Here is a 24813-nt window from a genome sequence, read left to right as displayed (position 1 = left end):
TTCAATCAATCCAATATATAGCTTTTTCAGGCCTAATAAATCAAACACATTTAAGATACCTTTAACTAAAAATATTTCCGAATTGCAAAATTAAAAGATTAAAAATTATAAGATTGCAGTAACATTAATACTTCTTCAGATCTCCATTTCTAATATTGTCCAAAAGTACAGCATTCAGCAAATATTCAAGAGACAGAGAAAGGGCCAGTTACTCATTATTCTACAAGCTGAACATGTAAAATCCAGGGGAAAACTGTTACTTTACTGTGACTAACAGGACTATTCCATTATCCTTTATAATGGAATGTATATAACTGTGATTTGCACAATAGAACAACTTCTCCTAGAAAAACAAATAAACAGGTGCTCAGATCAAATTTTAGGAGAGTATTATACATGTGATTCAAGCACTGACCTGTGAAAAGATGTTCTGTGGGGGCTCAAGGGCCTCAACATATGCTCACTTAGTAAACAGCTGCAGCAATTAAGGCTGCTCTTGCCCTCTCCTTCCTTTCTCCACTATTTGTTACCCTCCCGATGCCAGAGTTGACTGTTGCCACTCAGGGGCTGGCAAAATGACCATACAAAATGACCATGACCAATTTTTCTGCAGAGCCCAAAAGCATGGTTTAAACTGTTATGGATTTTCAACAGCATCAGCTGGGGATCCTTTCCACGCTCATTTCCAGTTTCCTTTTCCAAGTGACAGAAGTGAAAGAAGAAAGGATGCAAATACAAATTCCGGTGAAAGGACAATAATGAATTTTGGAGAGAGGGAAAAGACACCTAGAACTGCAGTACCTGTTCATTAAATAACTATGTGCTTTAGTTAAAAGGATTATCGATAATGATGAGTCTAATACTTCTACAGTGAAGATGAAAGATTTAAAAATTGCCTTGCCTACATTCCACATTCCTCATACTACTACTGCTCAAAAGGCAAATGTAAAATGATTCTGTCCTAAGAGAAAACTTTAAATATTTTTTCCATTCATTCATTCAGTAATTCAGTTCAACATTTCAGCCTTATTTCTAAAAATAAAATAAATAATAATGATGTCATTCATTTAGTCTACTTAACCAGTAGAGAAAAATTTGGCCTGAGGCAAAATTTCAGTTTAGAAGTTCTAGAGTTCAGAAGTTTGTCTTGTTCATTTTTTTGTAGTTTGTTGTTGTTGTTTTTGTTGTTTTTATAAGAAGAAGGAATTTCAGGAGCAAAATTCTATTTTAGTAGAGGAAGAGGGATGATGATGCAAAGATTGCAAAATTCTGAACTTCTATTTTTTTTAAACAAGTAGTAAGTATTTCACTGAATATTCTGAGTTGGAAGGGACCCACAATGATCATCGAGTACAGCTCTTGAGTGAACGGAGATCAAACCCACATCCTTGGGTTTAGCATGCTAGCACCTCACATAGGCACTCAAATCTACATGCTTATGTTTGAATATAGGACCAGAACCACCATATGAACCAAAAACATAACCTATTTTGCTTTGCTAAAAGATTTGAGCTTGGAAAAAAACAGTAACATTTTCTTCAAAAATTAAAATGTGAATATCTGAACTTAAAAAAAAAACCTGATGCAGGTAAGCATGGTTTTGCCTATCAAATCTCCAGTAAAAACCTATCTCCTGCAGACTGTGACTGACAACAATTACCACTAAATAGCTGTTTTACAGGCTACATTGAAAATTCTGAGACCTAGTTCCTAAGGGACAGTGATCTCTGTCCAGTTCCTACACGACAGTACCTACATTAAAAAAAAATCATCACCTCTTTCTTTGCTGGATCTCATAATGCATTTTCCAGAGAAGAGAAGAAATCACTTTGCAAGACAGTTAACAAGCATCGCTTCCACATACAAAACTCATTTAAAATCAGCTTTTTAGGGAGGCTAACTCTCAAAGCAATCAAATAAACTACTATGCCATTTTCAAGATCTCATTTATTTTCAGGAATTAGATGTGATGTTATTTCTTCCATATGCAGTTACTTGTACTGAATTGCTTTCTGTACTGCCTACATTTATTTTTCTTTTAAATAAGGATTTAAAATAGCTAGTTCATCACATTTATCACAGATTGATTTCTGGATAAGGTAAATTCAAAAGCACCTCAAAAATACAGATAATTCTTTTTACTGTGTTGCTGGAGAACACAGTAAACAGTAACACACAAGTCAGTCTTTCAGAATTACTTCAGATGTGGTCAAATAAGAGACCATGCTGAGAAAAACAGCACAAATAAGTTGTTCTGAGAAATATGGGAAACTACATTTGGTTTTCTTAAGTTTTACAGAAATCCAAAGTAAACTACTGCTGAGGCTTCTGTTTCTCTTGATAAAATCAGCTTTTATTCTATCTAAATCAATCTATGTTGGAGCACTCACGAGTCTCAGATTTTCCTTTAAAGACTGTGGTAATGGTACAGTGGCTTTCCAACTTAAGTAGAAAAACCTAAGAGAGAGAGAAAAGACTACGCAACACAGAAATGAGCAGGGATTCTTTGTCTTGGATGTCCTAACAGGGAAGAAACCCCAAAGCAATTCTGCATATGTAATTAAAATCTAATCAAATTAATGTTCTCTGTTGCCTCCAAAAGACAAGACTTTCAAAGAACTTCATTTTAGAAAAGGAAAATGAAAGTGTTAAAACAGGGATTTGTCGTAGAGCTGTGTCTTTCTTTATTCCCTCCCACAGAAAGACAAAGCTGTTGATGACCCTTTTATTCTACTGAATGAACAGAGAGTACCATAGACTGAATGCTGAAATTTTAAGTCTGGAACTGCTTTGAGAACATTAAAAGTTTGGCCAGACACACACAGTCATCAGTATGGTAACAAGAGAAAAAAGACCTGGTGCCAGTGCTCTGTATTATAAACACAGTAGAGTAATTTTTGCTCTTAAAAGTACAAACAAGATGGGAAACTCTAAGTGAGTTTGACATAATTAATTGTACTAAATTAAAATACAGGTGTGTCTTGCTTTTTTGAAGAAGTGGCCAACTACTAAGGAGCCCCCCGGTGTGACTAAAAAGACCAATACTCATTGTTATGCAGATAAAACAATGAGTAGTCTGTTGCATCTTTACTCACATATTATTATATATTATGTCTAAAAATAACACAGACATACTACAGTGCTTATCTACAGCAATTCTTTATAAAATAGAAGTGTTGTGAAGAATATTTGGGTCTTGTTGACCATTACTTCTAGCAGTTTGTCACAACAGCTTTAGCAGTTCATTTTGTTACTGCATCGATGTACTTTTAGAAATGTCAGGGTTTATTTAAGCAACTTTATTTTAATATTAAAAATTTCACTTACTGATTATTAAGTACCTATAAAAGTAATAATCTAGTTTGCATTATTTCACAGAATTATTTTCTCAAAAAATAAACTCACCAGTCTCTTAAAGATCAAAAGCAATAAGAAAATAAAATCAGCATATCCATTACTCTTACACTAAAAAAAGTCCCACTGTTTGAGAGAAGCAACAATTTAAACACCAACGGTAATTCCATCGGAAATTATGATATTTTCAACAACTACAATTTTGGTAAAAGCCATTAACAGTTTAACATCAAGCCAGCAGACACCTTTTCCTGGTATATTGTGCATAAATAGTATTCCCATCTGTTTCAATGTTCTGGGTTTTTCATGGGCTTAAACCTGTCAAATTATTCCACTTGATTTCAGAGAATTCTCATATGGCAATCTATTTTATTTACTTTATCTTCAATAAAATGGTTGAGTGAGCATTAGCAACTATGAGACACAAGTTTCAATCAGTCCTCTGGCAAAGGCGTCAATCTACATTAGACCTACTATGCTGTGAGCTGCAGCCAGAAAGCTGCAGTTAGACAGGGCAACAGTGAATGAGTGAGTGAAACCTAATAAAGCAGCAGTGAAGAGAGAGAAAATTCCCCCTAGACACTGCCATACACTGCTTATATAATATGTGTGCCTAGTTCAACACACCAGTAGCTCCTTAATAAAGCTGACAGCTAAAAAGGAGCTTCAGACTCCAACTTCATTTTACATGACAACTACAGTAATGGTCCTCTGTTCTCGAGCAGGCCACATTTAGAAACCTAAATTCAGTTCAGTTAAAAATTAACAGTTCTCACTTTTCTCATTCATGTCACACAGAAAAAAGAAATCATAAAATTATTAGGATTCACACCATCTTCTCATTTCATACAATTATTCGAAAAAACACCAGATTTCATCTATTTTTTCCTTAAAAATTTCTGTCCTAGAAACCACAAAGCAATCAGTGCATTTAAGCAATAACTCATTTCTGAAGACACTATCATTAAGGTCTGATTCCAACAAATATGGGGGCATCACTCCTAGATGCCATCAAAATATATCCCAAAGCACAAACTTTGTATTAAGTGATCCAAGTTCACATTTGATATAAGCTCTAAAAAGTAGATTATTGTAATAGTGCTCTCCACAGCAAATCAGACCATTAAGACTGTACTTAATGTTTAACTGAAAAGAAAAGCTGTCCAGTTTAAATCTATAATTTATATTACATATAATCATAGCAAAAATGTACTGCATCATAGTTAGACTTCTTTGTAGACAAAGTTAATGTCAAACCATTCCCCAGCTGACGGAAACATCATATGTTTCACATGTTGGTCGTCAACATGGTCACCAGCAATGAGACCTTATACAACTCTTGAAAGAATTTCAGTTCAGCTGAAAGGAAACTATATGAGATATTCTTCTGTACTAATCTAACAATATGATGATGCTTGCCCTATGCAAAATAAGCATATATATATATATACTGAATATTTAGTAGTATATAAAATGTGTACATGTACAACACATGGACGAGTCATGATGTTTAAAGTTCTGTAGTAGCAGAAAGAAACAGGAATGAGCACAATCTTCTCCAAACTGCCAACACAGAAGAGTTAGATCGATTTAAAAATAATTAATACTAGGATTTATTTAGCGCTTTTTTTTTAAAGCCTAATTAACTCAGAAAACACAGATGTCCCCCAAACTGTCCATTTAAATCAGCAGTAAAAAACTAGAACATTTTTCTCTGCTTTTGCATTTTTCCAATATGGATTTTTGTCTTGGTTTCAGTTTTTCCAACTCTAATTCAGTTTTTTAAATCTTATTCCTAAACAGTTAAGTGCCTCATTGAGAGGACAAAAAGCAGACAGAATTTTTCTCTCTGATAATTAAAAATGTACTCATAAATGAAATTTTATTTTATGCATATCTATCACTACATTTATGTCCAAATCTCAAGTTTCAATCAGTGCAAAGACACCATATCCTGCCCTAAAAAACTATCAATTCTCAATGACATACTGAAGAACTAGAATTCAGAATGTACTACTGTTTCCTCACAGACTACAAAAACATTCCCTCTCCACTTTCACATACTTCAAGAAATAGAGGCCAATGCTAAAAAGGCCAAAAAGATTTTGGCTTTCTTTACAGAAAGGATTTTTATAGATTGTATTTAACTTAAAGATATAGAAGAAAATAATAGAGTAAACATAATAGCAGCTACTTTCCCTCATATGCCTTAAGTTTCAGACATACTGGAATTCAATAAAATTATAGTGCCAAACTATTATAGATGTACAAGTCATTATTACTGCATTTCTGACATTATTTGGTACAGAACGTAGTAAACTTCCAGAAAAAATATCCTTTAAAAAATAAAACTCTCCTGCTGGCTCAACAGATTTCAACTACTACACAGTTTCTAACAAACCAAACAGTTTGCCAAAATACTGACACTGTCTATGAAGAAACTATCTAACATGACTGTGTACAATTTACACCATTCAGATGTTTACAAATATGTGACAGAAATCCAGACATATTTCCATTGCTACACAGACAGCAAAAAATCTGTTTATTACTGTTTTCTCCATTGGGTAATGAAAGGAAAAACCACTGTTTTGCAAATATATTACTACATACTAACATACAGTCAAAAAAAATTTGCATATGATGCCAATAATATCTAGTTTCCCTGTATAGTGCTGTATATCCTTTGATTTACAACATTACTACAGCTAAGCTTTCTTCTTTTTCTGGTTTCACCGTATTCATACTGTACCCTTCTGGCCAGTATCTTAAGTCCTCAGAAGAAGGTGAAGCTAAATCGGAATAAAGGAATTTTCCTTTCTTATTACCCAGTGAGTAAAGACAGTCACAGTGAAACACATACCAGGACAGTCTTGTTTTGCACTACTTTGAATTAGGTTAAAAAGGTCTGTGCTTCCTCCCCGAGGGTGAACCTTTAAAAAACTTGTTATAAACATAGTTTCAGAACTAATTAATGTCACCATCATTAACTCCTCTGAAACTACTTCATCTTTTTTGCCCTTCTGAGGCATCAATACATTAAGATGGATATATCAACATTATGGAGCATCTCATAATGCCTTAGCAGTCACTGCACATGGCACATAGGGAAACAATACATATTTACTTCAGAAACAGTGGTGTACATAGAAGCAGTTGGGTCCCTACTATGATGAGTAAGTTTTTTGTATCCTGTTGAAATCTGCATCTATAAAATTTAGTAACAGGTGTAGTTGAGCATATTTTGCAATTTATATGGTAAAATATTGCCTTAAAATTTTGAATTTGGAAAATTCTGGGAATATTCTGAAAAAATTTTATACTCCTGTAGAAAAAGTAAAATGTGAATGACTGCAACACTCAATACATAGATTAATTCTTTGTTGGAATAGAAAGTATGAAAAACCTGAAATAAATGCGACTGGTTTGCTAAACTTTCATCTTACACAAATTCCTTCCAAATCTCCTTTTCCTGACCTCTCTAAGTTAAAAAGACCTGGTAGTTGTACATGATTCACTGAAGATAGCTGAGAAGGTCTGGAGCAAAGCCTGCCAAGTCCACTACACCCACTAATGGTATGGATTCACAGGCAGATTCAGCCTGTTAACACACAAAGCAGTTGAAACAAGATTTAAACTCATGGTCCTTGACACCCTGGAATATTCTTGGTTACCAAAGGAATAAAGATCATCCCAGTTTCAAGAAACTAGGAATATCCAAACTCAGGGATTCTTTACTATTTAATCTTGCCTTTTAAAATTTAAATTTATTACAAGAAATACAGACTAAAATCACTTTTTAAACAAATTAGCCTAATTATTATACTCCTAATGCAGCTAATGTAAGGAAACTATACAGTGAAACTTAACTCCAGAGTTCCAGAGACCTTGGTCAGAGAACCACGTTTTTATTTATTTTTATAGCAGAGCTGAAAAACCATGTAGGGAAAGCCTAAATGACTTAAATATTCCCTGCTATCTAGTCATAACACAAGCAGTCATGCATCTCAGTGAATCAGGGGAAGCAGAGACCAGCTAGTTGAATATGAATTGGTAAGCAAGAACAGCAATTCCAGAAGAAAAGCATGTTGCAAAAAAAAAAAAAACAAACCAACAAAAAAACGAACAAACTGTAAGATTTGTAATGTTTGACTTGTACTCACCTGCTTCTTCTAAGACTCAAAAAGACCTTTTAACTTCAACCTTGAACTGAAGCGATGTCCAAAATCAATTCCAGTACCACCATCCTGACAAAACAGAGAGAAATGTTTACAGCTATTTAGACATCATTTAATGAAAACAACACAGAATCTGGCATTATCACTCCCTCTAATTAGTGCCAGATGTGCATATGCTGATTCGCAAGTACTCTGAAAGAAAAAGGAAGGAGGTGTAATAATTAATTTTTTGATTCTGACATAAAGCTGGTTGAAAGACCAAGCAAGTTGGAAGAGAAAGATCCTCTTAACAAATAGTCAGTTTAAACGTAGTCCACAAGAAATATAATTGTTCACCAAGTTTCTGTCTTGCAGTAGAGTGACAGTTAAGGCATCACTCAAATTCTAGTCTTATTATTTTTATTCTATTTTTATTATTATGGTACCCAAGGGCAAACAAAAGGAAGGCTTCCCTGAAGTAGTTTGATCCAGACAGGGAACTGCACACAATATCACTAAGTTCACAGGGTCATCTGAAGGAAGAAACAGAAGATGGGAGACAGCATGCCAATGAAATTTAAATGTATACACATTTTAGGAAGGACAAAAGGACAAGCAAAAAGAAAAAAAAAACAGCTTTGAAGCTGAGACTGGAAGACTGCAACGAAGAGAGAAGGTTGGACAAGGCAGAAGAAATAAAGAACATGCAGGTCCACAGAATATTTAGATTATATCTATGCCTGAGTACATTTCTCTTTCCTGAAATCAACGTGCAGAGATAAACCTACATCTATGCTAGTATGCTCACATATGCTCTGAAACAGAGGGGCTGCATACAAATCGTCTAATGGAGATGGTCAAATAAATGTCTGGGAATTTTCTGGACCAATGTTAGTTTGCAAAAACCTAAACGATGGCAGAGACCTGGAAATATTTCCAAGCATTGCTTTATTTACTAATACAGACACAGACTTAATGCCTGAAACTCTGCTACCTCTGAAGTAGATCCTACCAGCCTCTCGATGGTGCCTCTTGGCAATTCTCTCTTGCTGACAAGGTCAGACAGAAGCATGCTGAAGAGTAAAATGAATGTAGAATTTTATAAAGAAAAGACTGCTTTCCCACAGTTTAAGAAAAAAAATCTGTGTTCCAACTGGCATTATTAATACAGACTTTGTTACAAGATGTTTGGCCATTTAAAAGAGCTGCAGTTCTAACTTCTTCCTTTGTTTGTAGAGTGTAACAAAACCTGCTGGGAAGGTCGAAGTTCCTAGAAAACTAAAAGCTACCTGGCAGCCTCTGTAGTAGAGCAAGTGAAGAAGGAAGAGCAAAGAATGACAGGCTGGAGGAATAAACACTACATGAAACCCCTGCACAGTAGGACAGCATTGGGAAATGAGAAGGAAATCTTATGAGCCCTTAATACAAAGCAAAAAAGAGAAGAAAATGTTAAAAACAGGTAAGGTTCCTAAGGCAAATATGAGGAGGTGAAGGTGGGTGGCAATTCTTAAAAGTTGTTGGAAAGTAAAATACATGTCAATGAAACTTTGCTTGATGGTCATGTGGTCACCCTGTATCCACAATGGAAATGTCTAACCAATTGAGAGAAGCATTCACCTTACTGTCCTATTTCCCATTAAAAGATTGCAACTTTGAATCTTTGAAGCTTCTTGTGCACCTGAATTCTAGACAGAAAGACACATTACAGTTATTTCTTCAACAATATCTGTTATGTTAACATATAAGCCTCAAACATGAATATTCTGTATTTCTCTTTTTACCTATATTTCATTATGCCAAAATACTTTCAAATCATCAGGTTTTTTAGCTCGGATTATATGAAACATAACATTTTGCCTTCACCTCAGAAATAAAGTCAAGACAATCATAGTTATTATATATGAAATCTTACATCAAAACATGACCTATTTTGTTGAGATACAGCCTTCTTAGAAAAAATGTTTCATTATAACATTTTTTGGTAATTATTCCTAATATGAAAACAACCATAATCATTAGTCTTGATGATTAAAATTTTATCTTTGGTCTATTTTTGGATTTCTATACTTTTTCAGAAGTCAGTAAGAAATATTCAACATGGTGAGGATAGCACAAAGTAGATGTGACAGATATGTCACAGACAGATGGCAGGTCTTACCTATCAACTTTCTTTTCACCAATGTAAATATTCACCTTTGGAAACTTATATTTTGACCTATGTTTCATTTATGCTACATTCCATTGTGGTTTACCTGACAAAGGCAGCTGACTCTTAAAAAAATCATATTACTTCTGTTATAAACATTGATTTTTTTTATTTTTATTTGCATCCTTAAACCTGGACCTGAATCATTCGAGTTATTCCAGTTCAACAATAAAATTTCTCTACCTTTCCTCTACCTGAGCCAGCACGTTCCATACCTTTGACCCCAGCAGGTAGATCTTTAATGTCACTGTTTACCTATCCCATTCTGACAGTGTTTACAGAGATATGTTTTCCATTCTTCAATATTTAATTCAAAATGAAAGCCAGATTCATTCCTGGATGAAGACTTTCCTTTGAAACTTGACTTAAATGAACACAATGCCTGTGTGCTGCAAACTATTTCCTTTAACTCATTCCATTACTCGCTGCAATCATCTCTTAGCTTATTTTATGTTAGATCACAGATCATTAGGATAAGTTTACCTGTTATACATTTGAATTCTGCCGCTATGACAACATTATGATTTGAGACTACATGGTCTTATTCATTATCCTGCCTTATTGGTGACTTTTGATATTTTTAAAAATGTAAATAACCCCACCAAATTGCACTACAGCACTTGTGCAGTTCTACTGTTCAACAGATCAAGTTATTATGATGTCTCTATTTCATGTAAGACCTACTTGTTCACTTATCTTCTATAGTACAAATGGTTCAATCTGCATTTCTGCTTTAAGTAGGTATTTGTATAAAATATTCCAATGAAGCACTACTCACCAAGCATTCAGGAAAATTTTAGAACATTGTTGAGGGCTATCTATATAAGATACACTTGTTTTGAATCAGATAGATTGAGCCAAAGACACAACTGGTTTCAGTAAAGCAAGAATTACTTGTTAGAGGGACTATTATTTTAAACACTCACTGGTATCAGTAGCTTCCATCTTTCTATCGTATAGCACTAACACAATTGAAAACAAAAGTCTTAATGCGTAACAAGACTTCTAAGCGAGTCATAAATTGCACTACGTCAATGGGACATGCTGAATTTTATTTGAAAATAAATAATTGACACAAAACGGGTAATGTATATCTTCTAAAATAACGAAAAAAATGTGTAAAGTTACTTAATAAGCAAACTATGCATTCTTAATTACACTTAAACTACTTCAAGACATTTAACTTACACTACAAAAAATATGCATTTTTAAAGAATATTATGGAATTACAGTACAGCAAATAGGTTAAAAGGACATTTCTTCCTGATTCCAAGTTCTGTTAGACAATTCCTGTCTAACAGAAAAGATACTCAGAAGCTCACACCAGATGAGCACTACTGGATGCCATTATAATTAACAAGAACATGCAAAATGAATTAGTAGTTATCATCAGTCCAAAGCTAAATGAGCCTATGAAAAGACCTTCATACTACTGTGATCGCATTAGCCAATTTTTACATACTGCTACACATTACTACTTAGACAAATGAATGCTGGATTAGGTTATTATTGTGCCCAAACAGAAGTTCTGTGATGGTGGGAGAAGCAAATATTTTTTCACCTGGAATAGAGAAAATAATAAACTCCTGAATGCTTCTTGAGCTGTCAACTTTCCCCAACTACATATTTCCCAAATTTTTCAACAAATGCTATGCACTAAGAAAAGTTATAATTACATTATATACCACAAAAATTATTCTTGAATTTTTACAACATGGAATTTGCTAAGCAAAACACCTATACTCCATTAATCCAGACAACATGTAACTGGGCGAACAAATAAGCCAAGGATAATAATAAAATTTACAAAAAAATCATTAAAAATTTACTATTAGATGTCCAGTGACAGAAGAAATGTCAGCATGGACTAAATACATCATCTGCTTCCAGTATGTACCATTCACTGTGTAACTGATGCACATGTTACATATAACTCCTCTTGGGGGAGAGAGGCTGGTTGGGATGTTGTTCCTTTTAGGTCTTACTTATCCTAAAGATTAATAGGACATTGATCACATGTACTTATCAAAGCACACTGGAGAAAATGGAGACAGTACCAATGAATGGGAAGCTTGGAGCAATGGAAAAATCATCCCTCCTCACTCTTTTCTTCCAAAACCTCCACAGTATCACTGTCTGAATGGTTGGGTATACAGAGTAAACCACCCCTGAGGCAGGTCTAACTAACCTGTGCTGACACTAATCTTTTAACTATGCACGATACCAATATCATATCCATGGAGATTCCTGAACAATTTATCCAATGTGCACAGATACTGTGCCTTACTTTCTCTTCAGGCATGTCTGTCTTTTGAAAACACATATTTTTTTGTAAGACAGTTCAGAGGAAAACCACTTTTCATTTGTTGAATTTTCTTATTATAATAAACTGCAAGAGCCTACAGTAATTGAGGGAGAAGAATATAAACAAACATGAAAATAATTAACTATTCCTAAATACTTTGTTCTACAATACCACAAATATAATGACACTGCAGTCTTCTGAAATATTTCCAGAATTACAATTTGTTTCTCCCTTTTGTGATGTGATTAGAAGGGATTCAAGAATACTATCAGATTAGAATGTAGAACAACTTTAAAAAGTATTATTTCATAAGAGCACATACATGGTGATCATCCTGGGTTGTGTTATATATCTAGTTAGTTCTTATAAGAAGTCAAAAAGCACCTAACCCTTCTGCCATGATACATGCACCACATCACAGATTCTTCCACTCACATTGAGTAGCTGACTGGTAAAAACTGCTTAAAGCATTTGAATTTAGACTGGGTCACTTAGGACATCAGACAAATGCACCCTCAAAACTTCCAAAAAACGGAATTCCACAACCTGGTTTCTCTAGGCAACCATTTCTGTTGCATAATTGCCCTTTCGCTGAAAATCTTTTCCCTTATATTGAACCAAAACCTTCAAACATAAGAGTTCCATGCATTCCAGCTGTTTCTTCACATAAAGGGCAACCCTCCCACCCCTTCTCTGCCTGACTCTTTTGTAGAACTTGCATCCATCCATCACTAAATCCCATTGTTCAAGTTGTTCTGCCAGCTGGCAGTTTATTTCAATTCTATAATTCTGCATCTGCATGTGGAACTCTAGCTCCTCCTGTTTCTTCCCCACCCACAAGAATCACATCTAAGTAAATATATTGAAAACCAAAACCAAACAAAACATAAACAAAAACAGTAGCAACAACAACAACAACAAACACACAAAAAATTATATTCAAAAAATTAAACAGTCACACAACTTCCAGGAAAAAAGAAACACCAAATAGTGTGAGGTCCACACCCACAAACAATACAGAAGTTGTCTAATTAATCAAAATACATTAAAAAAATACACAAACTGACAGAAACCATAATAAACACACACAATCCCTAAGGGTCTACAGATCAAAAGGAAAACATTAAAAAAAAAATAAAAAGAAAGTGGATAAATAATCCAAACTAACTGCGAAACAAAATGCAAGAGGAAAAAAATCCCACAAAAGAAAAAACAAGAAGAAGTTCCAACTGCAATCTCCTGCCAAAAATGGTACCATGAAAATAAAGACAGGCTATTGTCCCACTAGTTATTGTCATCTGCATTATCTGACTCTTTGCAGTATCTCCAAAGTAAGCATTTCCCACTCTGGTTGAACATCGGGTAACTCCCTCATCAACATGGGGCTTCCTTCGGGCTTCCATAGCCTTAACATATCCTCAGTTTGGCAACCAAAAGAACAGCTTAAACTGCTTAGAAGGTTGGTTCACCACCATGACCACCATGGTTAGCTACAGATATTTGTTGCAAACTAAATGTCCATAAGATGACTGGATCCTTGCAGAGATCCTTACCCTAAAATTAAATTTTGCCGTGACTTCATTTATTGTGTGTCGCAGTTTGAGATCCTCAAAAATCCAATTTCCAAGTCCAAGCCCCCCTCCCATAATTTGCCTCAGTGTAAGAAGGTTTTCCAGACATAACACAACTCAGTATGGGGGGAAGGGAATTATACTACAGTTTATTACTTACACAAATAAATACTATAATACATTATATACACAATTCTAACTATCTCTCCTATGGTAAAGCAATATATTTACATTAGATCAAGTCCCTCCTTTCCCTCCAATAAAAGTTCAGAAGGGAAGAAGGAAAGATCCTTTCCACTTTCAGGGTAGCAGTGTCTCTCCTCTTCAAGGCAACAGTCATAGCTGGAGTTGTTGTAGATAGAAAATATCTTTCTCTCTCTCTCCATTACAATGCAGGGGTTTCCTCTGACCCCTTGGCCCTTCATCTCCAGCTGAAGCTCCCTCTCCCATGGACTGTGATAGCAGGGACAGGCTCGCCTCACCACGTCATACCACGAAGTGCAGGGCATCTTTGTGAAAGTCCCTTCCTCAGGGGAAGCTCCTCCTGAGTCAGAACATTTAGGGCAGCTCTCAGTTCAGTCTTTGTCCCAAGCGTTCTACCAGCTCTGTCTCAGCTGCCAACGCGGCAGCAGAGGGGGGACAAGGCCACTTCCCCTGCATTCCATCCTGGTCCAGCTCCAGAACGTCTCTGAGCTTCTCAGCTCCTTTCTCTGGTGCTGCTTCAAGTGGAAGTCCACCCCCTCCTCTTCCAAAAAGGGGTCTCCAAAGGTTTGGGGAAAGTAAAGCCGGGTCTCACCCCAAAACAGTTTCTGTTGAGCTTAGTCCTCTCTCTCTCCGTTGGACAGTTCTGTGTCTCTCAGTTTGGTTCTGTGCCATCTCGCTGCTGCTGGTTATCTTCTTGGCTTTCAACCACAGCTCTCTATTTGGTGCTGTCTCTGCTGCCGCTCCTGCTGCCCCCTCACAGCGAGGAAACTCCCGCAGCTTTTAGCCACAGTACTTGGCCCAGTTTAACACTGTTTCAAGTTCCTGCAGCCCCCAGCTGGGGCTGGGGGGCCTCGGCCCCCAGCGAGGCTCCTGGCCGCTCTCTCCTCGTGGTTTCACAACATGGCTACTTCCAGCTAGGTCATCTTCCTTCTTTTCCGGTCTGTTATAATATGTTGATTTCAAAGGAGCGAAATGTAGCTTCTGATTGGGCCCTACACCAAGAATAATATCACCCTCTCAGGGGTTACCACTTTTCTAACTCCAGGGGAAAATACTTTTTACCCCAGGACATTGTGTCACCTGTAAAGAAGAAGAGAGTTACGTCCTTGATTTCTTCTCAGAGACTCTGCCCAGTGACCTGAGTAAGAGGACTCTCTTAAGGACACTGATCACACATCTCCATCATTCACTTCTTGGTTCCTTGTGGAGGGAAAATTCTTACACCCAAGCCAGTCCTCCCTACAGAAACAGCAAGTCTTCAGCTATGCTGTATTTTTATATGAACCACTTCAGATTACTGGGCAAGTTCAAGGATTTTTTTTTATTTTTTTTTTTTCTTTTCACAGAGACTCACCCCTTAGAGAACAACTGCTCTGGGTTATCAGATCCATCTGGCAGTTAACAGCCCATTCATGTTAAACAACCCAGAGACTCCCCTTCAACAATGGCCAAGGAAGATGACATCAAGAAAGACACATAACCCATGTTCTGAAGCAATACCTAAATACAACTAAGAAACGGAGCACCTTCATAACATTGAAAAATGTCCCTATAAGTATGGCAGATAAAAATTAGGGCCATTAGATATTTCTGCCTGTCTCGTACAAGCACACGTCACATCGGGGTATGACTCACAGTAAATTTCTAGCCACAGTCAATAACTGCTTTGATGTAGATTGGAATCTATGCCCTTGAAGGGGCAACAAAAGCCAAAAAAACTCTACCACCATTTCAAAGAGGGTCACTGAATAAAAATGAGTAAGCCTGTTACAAGGCAGAAAAAAGGGTTGGCTACAAAAGTCACATCTTTACAGATGGCACAGAAACTGATTAAAGACACATTTTGCAAGCTCAGAAGAAATGCATACAACCTATCAAAAAAGACTGAGAAAATCCAGAGAAGGGAGCCGTCATGAACAAATGGGAAAAAGGAGGCTATTAGAAAGAAAAAGGCATCCTTCTAAAAGCTTCAAGTTGTGTCCAAGTGAGGAAAACAGAAAGGATTGTCATCTTTGGGAGCCTTAAACATGAAACACAGACAAGAGTCAGAGAGATGCAGGGACCAGCAGCTCCCCCTGGGCTGGGAGCCAGAAGTCATAGGGGTTGTCCATGGGCAGAGCAGGACCTGGCTGCACTTGGTCAGGGAGCTTTGCAGTCCAAGGGAGAGCTGGGGGCAGCCCCAGCCCACAGCATCAGGAACCTCAGTGGGGACAGGCCAAGGCTGGGGGCAGAATCAGGTTTAGTGAGGAACCTCCCACACACAGCCACCTAGGGGCTTCTACCCATGCCTGGCAGAGAGCAGGGGCCACTAAAACACTGGGGTTTCATCCACAGCAGAGGAGATTGGAGAAGTCACTAGGTCTTAGAGAGACATATGAGAGGATCTGTCTTAAGTTGAAGTACTATTAGAGAACACGAAAACAAAAAGACTTCACTTTAGCGTATCCCTTCAACAACTCTAAAGGAATACGAGTATGAAATAGTTGAACCTACAATGGACAAATGGCTGCTTAAAATTGTCTTAATATCATAGGAACGTGGCAAATATGAAATCAATCCTAAAAAATCTGCATAAGGTCCAGAAAACTACAGATCAGTACACATGGAGTTCACACTAGGTAACTTGCTATAGGCTACAATAAAGAATATGTGTATGTCGATATATATGATATGAGGGAAGGAGTCAATATTCCAGTATGAAAAGGAAAGCCATGTCTTGGACAATCTCAGTTTTTTTGAGAAGTCACTGAGAATGTGGAAAAACAAGATCCACTTGTGAGTCATGTATTTCCAAAAATCATTTTATAAGCTTCTCTTACCCAAAGTCCCTAAAAGAAACTAAATGCCATGGGAGAAAAAACAAAAAGGTGTTTGCACTGCTAAAAAAAAATTAAAGGGGAGGCTATTAAGAATAAGAATAAATTACGGTTTGCAGTATTTCCCAGAAGAACGCCATAGAATCATTATTAATGTTGGAAAAGACTTCCAAGATCATCAAGTCCAACTTTTGAACAAACATCACCACATCAACAAAACCATAGCACTAAGTGCCACATCCAGCATAAGAAAAACCATCACATTCCAGTAAAGTAAATGCAAAAGATCAAGTAAGTTGATATTTAACACCCTAAGATGATATGTCACACCACAGCAGATGCACTTCAGATGTTACTCTGCAGTAGCTTTTTCACCTGCCCCCTTTTTCCAGAGTCTTGTGCATAGATTACCAGGATAAACACAAGCAGCTGAAGAGCTGTGTAATGAAAGTAGAAGAGAGAAAAAAATAAGGAAAGACAGATAATAGAGAAGAAGACAAAGAAATTAATGGGAATAATGAAAGAATAAACTGCAAAAATAAATTGCAAAAATGAGGATAAAGACTAGCATCAATATGTTGGTGTCAAAGGTAAAGTAAAAGAGATTACAGTCATGGGTTACTGATGTCATGAGGCATTTATTTAAATATGATCCTGCTGCCCTGAACTGTAATGTAAAAAGGACCATTTTGAAAACTGCCTGCCAGCAGTCTCAAAATGGCCTTGTGTTGTATACCGCCTATGGGAAATTTAAACTGTCCTTGATTTAAAGCAATTGAAACTTTTCAGTGAAATACAAAAATAAATTTAATTTCATGTGATGTTACCATTAAACACTATAAAAAGTCCTTTCTGAAATGTGACTATACAGATGAGATTTCCAGGGTAGCCCAGGACTGATGTAACTATGCTACCTTCAACAGCAAAATTCCCACTGAATTCAGCAGAACAGATTTAAAGCCAGAACTGAGCACTTTTGATATTCCTTTATTTATGGACTCCACAGCTGGAATTCATGCAATGCTGTTATATCTATGATTCCATCTTGACTGTACACTTTTTGGTAGATATAAGGAGAAATAAATACAAAACCGAGATCCTTTCAGTTTCTCTGAGTCAACATTCTGACTCTATTTGAGTTGAGACTACTGATTCTAATAAAACTCTGCCCAAGACAAACAATCAATATCTGGCCCTTGAGTTCATTTATTCAAAGCATTTTGTAGGAGTAATTCTAAAGATTCAAGACACCCATTAAAAACAGAATAATTTATTACGTTTCAAAGAATAAAAAAAATCCTTCCTCTTGGTAACTCCGCAAACATGTCAGACTGTTGAGTTGCCCACAGAATGTCCAAGGTAATCCCATCTGGCCTCCAGTTCTCACTTCAGAAGAGTGCAAGTCTCCTCTGTCATAACTGACAGCCCTCTCCGGTTATGTCAGACTTGTAGGACACAGAATCAAGCCCACCCTGTCAAGCATAAAAGTACTGGACTACCTTCAGCAGATTTTACATTATTTTTACAAGGTTTCAGTAGTGGGCAGTTATAGCAACATGTAAATCTGTTCAGGTAAATTCTTACATTTGGAAGCTCTTCTGATGTTTAACCAAAGAATTCCATACTTACCCTTGTTCCTTTTACATTTCATCCACTTATTTTTACCATGAATTTATAAATCACTTTCCTGATGCCAAACTCTCTATATAATTTATTAAAACTTTAGCCAAACTAATTAATTTAAAATGTATGCTAATACATCTATATTAATAGCAAAGTAAATGTATGAATTTTGCTGATAATTCTAACCTTATTTTCTCCTGGGCTACACAGGCATTGAAACAGAGTTCACTGACACACAGGAAAAAAAAAATTTGCAATATATATTTTTAATCTCTTTCAGTGTTGAATTCAGTAAACTCTGACCAAAATTCCTATGGCTAATTTTTCTTTTTCTCTTTCAATCACTAAAATCCAAAATAGAGGGATTTGGTTGGTATTAAGTGTAATTCCAACACAGGTTTAAGTTTGGTGTTCCTAGTTCCTAGTGTTCCAAATATTCATTTAACAGCTATGTTATCCATTTCAAAATTTTCATAGAAGTGAGGTATAAAAAGTATTTTGAATACCTTTACTTAAAAACAATTTATCCAAGTGGAAAATATATTTTCTACTGTTTTCGTATTTTTCCTTCCCATTTGTGACACTCTACTTTATCATCACTGCTTAGATGGAATGGAAATACCCACCAGCTGCAGACAACATAAAAACCTCAGATGGCCAGTACACATAATGGACTACTCATTGCCATTTACAGATTAGTAACTTTAGCATATATCACACTTATTAAATTCTAAAGTGTGTTTCTATTAACTTGTTTATGCATTCAAATTTTAGAAATCCTGAAACAAATCCTAAATGTTTGCACGCAGGAATTTCTGAGATAAGTAATGCTGTTAGATTGACTTATGATATTTTTCCATTTTTGACTGCCACCATAATTCTGCAATTAGAAAAGCAATCAAATAATATACAGACAGAAGTATGCAGCTGCTGTTATGCCATTCCTGATAGAAATATCTTGCTGTGTACATTGAAATATCCACTATCATCAGATGTATTCTGGAACTGTGTGTAGTCTCTCTGAACAAGAGGCAATGTAAAGATAGATGAAGATGATGTAACAAAACAATTTACTGTACATTAGAAGACATAATACAGTTGAGGTAATACAAAGAGAAAAAACTAATCTAGTGTAATTAGAATTTCTGAAGACATGTTTTCCACCAGAGTATTCTACAGTGAATCTACAAGTGCCTTTTGGGCAGAGCATAACTATAAACAGGAACTCAGGATAAATCTTCAATGAAAACTTTGCCTCCAGGACATGCAGGATGCAGGGAGCAGTAGAAATCCACCACCATCAGAGAGGGCAGGATGGATCTCTCATAAGCAATAGATATCTCACAATATGAAAGGGCTAACTATAAAAATTGTCATCATGGCTAACCGAATTTGAGGACACCAGCAAACCATCTTCATGAAAGAAGTCAAGATTTGATGGTATGATGAATCCTACTGAAAGCAAAACTTTGCTTTTCTTTTTAAATATCTTTATAAACTTCAGTCACGGAGAATGGAGAAAGTTCATCTAACCATTTGAAACATGTTGAGCCAAATGGCTGCTGCGTCCCATCAGATGGAGATCACCCTTTTTCACCTTGAGAACACATAGCCTTACATTTTCCTAAGTGCCAAAAGCTTTTGCTGTTTCACATGGGATATTTGTTTTCTGGAGTCCTGTACCATTAACTGTGTCATTACAGCGAATTTCCCCCATTGCAGATCGAAGAGTAGCAGTAAGAGCTATGATCCTATGAAAGGCAAATGTGTATAAGGAACCAGGACTACTACAGTCATTACAGCATTACCAACATAAGACTACAAGCACCTCATCGAACTCTGCCTAGCAATATGTCAGTAAGGCTGCTGGGTAGACAGACTTAGAGCAATTTCCCATTCCACCTGTGGTAAGACAAAGGAATGAGAAAAGAACTATGAATATAAACCTCTTCTAAGAAACAAGATGTAGTTGTCCTGCTGCCTTGAGAAATGAAAGGGTTGTGCAGAAAGTGATCACTGCCCCCCCCCCCCCCAAAAAAGGTAACACACTGGACCTAGTCCTTAGCTCTTTCTGATTTTAAAAACTACATCCTTAAAAAGGCTATGTTGGAAGTACTCCGAGTGTTTTTTCCAGCCTTTTAATGAGGTAAATCAAACTCTCAGGAATCGCAAGGGAAATATGAAAAGATCTCTGCTGCATATACCTTTTGAATCATTACATTGTACCAGAGATGTCTCACTTAGCAAGACATACCTGAAAGAGTTCCCATTTAAAACCAGAGATTCACTTTTCCTATACACTATACAAACACCAGAAATACAATTTCCCAGAGGTAGAGGCTAAAGGAAACAAAAACAGAAGAAAGACAGAGGCAATGATTAAACATGGTATTAGCTGGCAATCAAAATACAGGTACATCATTATTTCTTAGTAACAGTTAATTTCCTTATATGTTTGCTTTAGTATTGAAAGAAAAAAATGCATTTAATTGAAATGCTTAGTAGCTTTTTCAATATCCCTTTTTTATAAATCAAAAGTATTTTATATATATGGACATATTTGGCATTTTCTTTTCCAATTTTTCTTGTTACTACTCCAACAGTAGTGAAAGCATCAGGACTTACATTCAGCTTTTTCCTGTTTCAGTTCTCTAATAATTTGACTTCTAATAATTCTTTCCTATTCAAATACTGTTACAATATTCATACATTTCATTTAAAGATATGTTACTGTTGCTTTCCATAAGTGTTTTTAAAAGAACTTATATTTGAAAATATGGAAAATAATACCGAAAGCCTGTCAAATAAATCAAGAGTATTTCTGCTAAAATGCAAACATTCTGTAATTTTAACATTTTCCCCCATATTCTATGATATTCTATGATTTCAAACATTATGTTTTAAAATATTTCATTTATACAACACTTTTACACTACACTGTCACAAAACTACAATATAAGCTATTGCAGGAACTGCTCACCAGCAAAACCACAAACACAAGTCAGGAGTGACAAATGCTGCACTCATCCATGAACAAACAGTATCTGATACTACACTTGTAGGGTTTTTTCTAATATTTTTAATGATGATAAAATTTATATACATATATATATATATATATTTTATACCTGAATATAGGACATACCACCAAGCTCTCCAGTTTTGCATATTTTCATGGTTGAAGAATAAACTCCAGAAAATATTAACCACCCACAGAGATCACCTTGACATGCTTTTGCTGCAGAAAATAGAACATTATACAAACTACTGAAGCCTGAAGCATACTCAAAACATCACATCCTATTTGTAAAATGCACGTAAAGAATAATGGGATCAGTAAGAACATTTAAAAAGTAATGTGTTTTATTCAGTTTTAACTCTATAAAAAAGAGTTCTGTCTTAAAAAGCAGACATACTTACTTTGTAACATGAGCAGATTAAGCTGAACATATCTGTTGGATAAATCCTGCTTACTTTTGCCCATACAATCTCATAGACATTAAAGAGTACCATTAAGCCATACCCACAAAAAATATGTATGCTTGATATGAATACCAGAGCACAAGCTACTGGACCACCAATGCCCTTATGTGAAAAATTGGCAATCACATCAGAATTTCCCAAATCCGTATTTTAAAGGAATCTAGTATACACTTTAACATACTATGAAAGACAATAACATTTATTAATCTAAAAACTACAGTGTACTTCCAACTATGACTGTTCTTGATTTTAGAGAAATCAGTGTCAAGGTTCAGGATGTATTTCTCCATCACAGGTTCATGCAAACTGCCACAGGACTTCCAGACATAAAGAAAGGGTTATGAAAATTAAATCCAGTTATGATTTTAAATAAGATTTTTAAAAGGAATTGCAAAGAAAAATATGGAATTACAGCTGTGATAGTAAAAATTGACCTTAATGACTCAAGAGAACCCTTCCAGTCCTAAACTCTGAGGCAAATACACAAATTCATGCTGAATATCAGCATGCATACAGAAGGGAGAGATAATGTAATGCAATTACAATGAGGAAAAATAATACTGTCTCACAACAAGTCTCATACACAAAGATCCTTTATTTGTCATTAATTGTGCTCCATTCCATATAGAGAAGGGAAAATATGCATTAGCATAGTGTATTCCATGTTCTACTAAACCTATTGAATCTCTTAATTGCTCTGAGTCCTCAATAAAGATGACAACACAAAATAAGAAATTACATCAGTGAAAAAAATATGCTACAAATACGAATGTTCCTCTTAAAGGAAATATTGCACAAGAAAGAAAACATTACATATTTTCCTAGCAGGAAATAAAATTGCAGCATATTAACATGGAAAAGACCCACTAATTCATGTAGTGTACTCATTGGCAAGACAGCAGTCTTTGTTTTCTACTACAGAAAGTATTAAGATACTCAAGAACTTGATGGCCTGAGGTTTTCCAAATCACTACAGCTTCAAGTAGGTGAACCTTAATTACACCAGTTTATAGATTCCCTTTTTATATCTTATGATCTGTTTTATTTCTGGGACTATCACTCTGCACAGGATGTAAAAGCCACTAAAGTTCAAAAGTTAACCTAGGACTCTAATGGGAACAGGCTCTGTACTCCAATCACCATGCATGTGTATTTCCCTCCATTTTCTTCCTAACTATTATATTTCTCCCAGTCAAAAAATGAGTATGTTCTCACTTTTGCAACTAATAGCTCTAGTGGAAACGAGCAACAGTATGACAGACTAAGGAAAGTGGGAAGAGTGGCAGCAATAGGACCAGAATATAAAGATTGTTTACCTCTGATAAAGTAAAATATACAGCTATGCTAAGGGCTGCTGCCCCACAAATCTCAGGATCCCTGAAGTCAGTATACAGTGCTGCACATTGATTACCCAAACAAGAATATTCACTGAGCTACATAAAGCCATACATGAACACTTGTGGTTACTGCAATATCTTTTCATATCCAAGGACTGCAAAAATTATTAGATCAAAATTTCAAATTATCAGAAAAAGCATCTCTCAAATGAACAGCATTTTCTAAACTCTTCTAGAACAATTTTTTGCCTTGTCCTTCAGTTCTTCTCTCATGGAGTAACTCACCACGGTGGCTCTCAGGTTCCTTTCAAAAACTGAACTCAACATATCTCCTAATTCCACAGGATTTCACAATAATCAGATGATTTTTTTTTTTAGGAAGTAATTTTCTCTGTCATTTTCAGTGAAAGCAAAAACTCGTTCAGAATCACAAATTAAGTAAAATAAGGTGAAAACTTATGAAATTTCACAAACACATTCTGCCAGTAATATATACTAGAGGTAGAGTTTTCAGTGGGAGAAAAAGGAATCATTCAGAGCAGACCCTTATAAATTCCAATTACGTTTGTGGTTTTTGGAATATATCACATATTTTGGCAAAGCTTCACTCACCATGTAGATTTCTAAAGTTACGTACTGAGTGGAACAGGTGTATGAACCATTTCATGAGGTAAAATTCTATGAGCAATTAGCTGCTGAAGTGTCATCAGTCAGATACTGAGAGCTCTTTCACGTGCATTGTCACTGCACTCTTTGCAAATCCTCAATGCAGTCATTAGGGAGGAAGAAAATTGAGACTTATCTCAACAGAAGAGGCACACAAAGCATTTAGAAAAAGCTGCACATAAAACGTGGTGCAACAAGAGTTCAATTATCTCCTTATGCTATAGTATGAGCATGAAGGATATGAAAATAGAAGGGAAACAGTATAAATACTAAGATGCAGTCTGCACAATATAGAAAGCAGTTAGGTAAAGGGTATAATAAACCATATTGGAGCACTGTAGTGAAGAAAAAAAAAACCACAAAAAGGTGTGACAGCAAGGCAGTTGAGGGTACCATGGTCTGGAAAGCAGTTCTGTTTGGAGAATTATGCTGGACCTTAGACCAAGATCCTTTATTGTCATAAAATGGAAAAAAAACCTGTTAACTTATGAAAGTGTTTTTTTTTAGAATTTGGGTGCTCACTTTATGTTATTTAACATTTTACATATTTCAATAAAGACAGCTGGACTCGAGTCTTCCTTTTACCATGATTATATATCTACAGTTCACAAACACTAATGATATGTATCAATATTTCAAAATTTTGACAGTAACTCAAAACTTATGTAAATTACACTGAAAAGTCAGATGCCAGAATCACACCCCATTACTCGCTAGTGTTATTCAAATACTGGTAGTTACATTGTTCTTGCTTTGGTCCTTATATTGTAAAAGCAGACAGCAGCACAAGTACAATCAAAGGTTTAAGTATATAAGGCACTAGGGTTCAGTCTCAGCTGGGCATTAGACCTGGAGACCATTTACACACTTAGACATTAATTTTGGTAGAAAAGGGAAAGGCTAACCTGCAACCAAAAACCTAGAAGATTGCTTAGACTCTCTGTATTGCAGCTCTTTTTCCAGTAACAATTACTTTCACTTTTCAACACTGCTGAGGTATGGCTCAGCAGAATATTTATGGATATATGTGGTATCTTTTTGGAATTAATACAAAATTTAAATAGAAATTACAGGACCATGGGGGACAGAGG

At 35.8% G+C, this 24813-nt stretch overlaps 1 protein-coding gene across 5 annotated transcripts in view; it reads right to left on the bottom strand.

Annotated features, from left to right (window-relative positions):
* FOXP2 (forkhead box P2) overlaps positions 1-24813 on the bottom strand; it is a 405788-nt gene that overhangs the window by 275704 nt on the left and 105271 nt on the right. For all 5 annotated transcript variants that reach the window (XM_027658815.1, XM_027658786.1, XM_027658843.1 and 2 more), the window contains exon 3: positions 7518-7601. The gene's annotated coding sequence lies outside the window, so the exon portion shown is untranslated. The remainder of the gene's footprint in view (positions 1-7517; positions 7602-24813) is intronic.

Source organism: Corapipo altera, unplaced genomic scaffold (assembly GCF_003945725.1).
Source record: "Corapipo altera isolate COAL_440 unplaced genomic scaffold, ASM394572v1 1, whole genome shotgun sequence".
NCBI classification, from domain to species: Eukaryota; Metazoa; Chordata; class Aves; order Passeriformes; family Pipridae; genus Corapipo; species Corapipo altera.
The sequence above is the reverse complement of the archived record's forward strand: the minus strand, read 5'-3'. Positions and strand labels throughout refer to the sequence as shown.